General features: G+C 43.0%; 1 non-coding gene across 1 annotated transcript; it reads right to left on the bottom strand.

The window, feature by feature from the left end:
* Positions 1–338: 338 nt before the first annotated feature.
* LOC112724279 (small nucleolar RNA R71) lies at positions 339–442 on the bottom strand. The gene has a single exon (XR_003163450.1). It is a non-coding gene; the product is annotated as a small nucleolar RNA R71 (small nucleolar RNA).
* Positions 443–3066: the final 2624 nt, after the last annotated feature.

The raw sequence follows: 3066 nt of genomic DNA on the forward strand, positions 1-3066 counted from the left end.
ATTCCAATTTACATGGAAGAAGCATCTCCATTCCTGCCATTGGAGCAAACAATTTTGAGCTGAAACCTCAATTAGTTTCTCTGATGCAGCAGAACTGCAAGTTTCATGGACTTCCATCTGAAGATCCTTTTTAGTTCTTAACTGAATTCTTGCAGATATGTGATACTGTTAAGACTAATGGAGTAGATCCTGAAGTCTACAAGCTCATGCTTTTCCCTTTTGCTGTAAGAGACAGAGCTAGAGTATGGTTGGACTCTCAACCTAAGGATAGCTTGAACTCTTGGGATAAGCTGGTCAAGGCTTTCTTAGCCAAGTTCTTTCCTGCTCAAAAGCTGAGTAAGCTTAGAGTGGATGTTCAGACCTTCAGACAGAAAGAAGGTGAATCCCTCTATGAAGCTTGGGAGAGATACAAAGGACTGACCAAAAAGTGTCATTCTGACATGCTTTCAGAATGGACCATCCTGGATATATTCTATGATGGTCTGTCTGAATTAGCTAAGATGTCATTGGATACTTCTGCAGGTGGATCCATTCACCTAAAGAAAACGCCTGCAGAAGCTCAAGAACTCATTGACATGGTTGCTAACAACCAGTTCATGTACACTTATGAGAGGAATCCTGTGAGTAATGGGACGCCTCAGAAGAAGGGAGTTCTTGAAATTGATACTCTGAATGCCATATTGGCTCAGAATAAAATATTGACTCAGCAAGTCAATATGATTTCTCAGAGTCTGAATGGAATGCAAGCTGCATCCAACAGTACTCAAGAGGCATCTTCTGAAGAAGAAGCTTATGATCCTGAGAACCCTGCAATAGCAGAGGTAAATTACATGGGTGAACCATATGGAAACACCTATAATCCCTCATGGAGAAATCACCCAAATCTCTCATGGAAGGATCAACAAAAGCCTCAACAAGGCTTTAATAATGGTGGAAGAAACAGGTTTAGCAATAGCAAGCCTTTTCCATCATCCACTCAGCAACAGACAGAGAACTCTGAACAAAATACCTCTAATTTAGCAAACTTAGTCTCTGATCTATCTAAGGCCACTGTGAGTTTTATGAATGAAACAAGGTCCTCCATTAGAAATTTGGAAGCACAAGTGGGCCAGCTGAGTAAAAGGATCACTGAAACCCCTCCTAGTACTCTCCCAAGCAATACAGAAGAAAATCCAAAAGGAGAGTGCAAGGCCATTGACATAGTCAACACGGCCGAACCTAGAGAGGAAGAGGAGGACGTGAATCCCAAGGAAGAAGACCTCTTGGGACGTCCAGTGATCAATAAGGAGCTTCCTTCTGAGGAACCAAAGGAATCTGAGACTTATCTAGAGACCATAGAGATTCCATTAAACCTCCTTATGCCATTCATGAGCTCTGATGAGTATTCCTCTTTTGAAGAGAATGAGGATGTTACTGAAGAGCAAGTTACCAAGTACCTTGGTGCAATCATGAAGCTGAATGCCAAATTATTTGGTATTGAGACTTGGGAAGATGAACCTCCCTTGTTCACTAATGAACTGAGTGATCTGGATCAACTGACATTGCCTCAGAAGAAACAGGATCCTGGAAAGTTATTACTACCTTGTACCATAGGCACCATGACCTTTGAGAAGGCTCTATGTGACCTTGGGTCAGGGATAAACCTCATGCCCCTCTCTGTAATAAAGAAACTGGGAATCTATGGGGTGCAAGCTGCTAAAATCTCATTAGAGATGGCAGACAATTCAAGAAAACAGGCTTATGGACAAGTAGAGGACGTGTTAGTAAAGGTTGAAGGCCTTTACATCCCTGCTGATTTCATAGTCCTGGATACTGGGAAGAATGATGATGAATTCATCATCCTTAGAAGACCCTTCCTAGCCACAGCAAGAGCTGTGATTGATGTTGACAGAGGCGAACTAGTCCTTCAATTGAATGAGGACTCCCTTGAGTTTACAACTCAAGGTTATCCTTCTGTAAACATGGAGAGGACGCATAAAAAGCTTCTCTCAAAATAGAGTCAACCAGAGCCCCCACAGTCAAACTCTAAGTTTAGTGTTGGGAGGCCACAACCAAACTCTAAGTTTGGTGTTGAACTCCCATATCCAAACTCTAAGTTTGGTGTTGGGGAGTCTCAACAATGCTCTGAACATCTGTGAGGCTCTATGAGAGCCCACTGTCAAGCTATTGACATTAAAAAAGTGCTTGTTGGGAGGCAACCCAATTTTTATTTATCTAATCTATTTTATTTTTATTGTTTTTTCATGTTTTATTAGGTTCATGATCATGTGGAGTCACAAAATAAATATAAAAATTGAAAACGGAATCAAAAACAGCAGAAGAAAAATCACACCCTGGAGGAGGATCTCACTGGCATTTAAACGCCAATAAGAAGCATCTGGCTGGCGTTCAACGCCAGAACAGAGCATGGTTCTGGCGCTGAATGCCCAAAATGGGCAGCATTTGGGTGTTTGAATGCCAGAATTGCACCCTGAAGAAGAGCTGGCGCTGAACGCCCAGAACAAGCATGGTTCTGGCGTCCAACGCCAGAAATGGGCAACAAATGGGCGTTCAACGCCCAGAACAAGCACCAATCTGGCGCTGAACGCCCAGAGTTGTGTGCAAGGGCATTTTGCATGCCTAATTTGGTGCAAGGTTGTAAATCCTTGAACACCTCAGGATCTGTGGACCCCACAAGATCCCCACCTACCTCCACTCACTTCTTCTCACCCCTCTTTCACACAATCCCATAAACACTCTTTCCCAAAAATCTTCACCAATCACCTCAATCTCTCTTCCATATCACCACTTCACCACTCACATCCATCCACTCTTCCCCATAAACCTACCTCAAACTCCACCTACCTTCAAAATTCAAAATCAATTTCCCACCCAAACCCACCCTATATGGCCGAACCTTACCCCCCTCCCTTCCCTATATATAGCCCTCCATTCTTCCTCATTTTCACACAAAACAACCCTCTCTTCCCCTCCTTGGCCGAAACACATCTCTCTCTCCCTCTTCTCTATTTTCTTCTTCTTCATCTATTCTTTCTTCTCTTGCTCGAGGGCGAGCAAAATTCTAAG

The sequence above is a fragment of the Arachis hypogaea genome, chromosome 11 (genome assembly GCF_003086295.3).
Source record: "Arachis hypogaea cultivar Tifrunner chromosome 11, arahy.Tifrunner.gnm2.J5K5, whole genome shotgun sequence".
Taxonomy (NCBI): domain Eukaryota; kingdom Viridiplantae; phylum Streptophyta; class Magnoliopsida; order Fabales; family Fabaceae; genus Arachis; species Arachis hypogaea.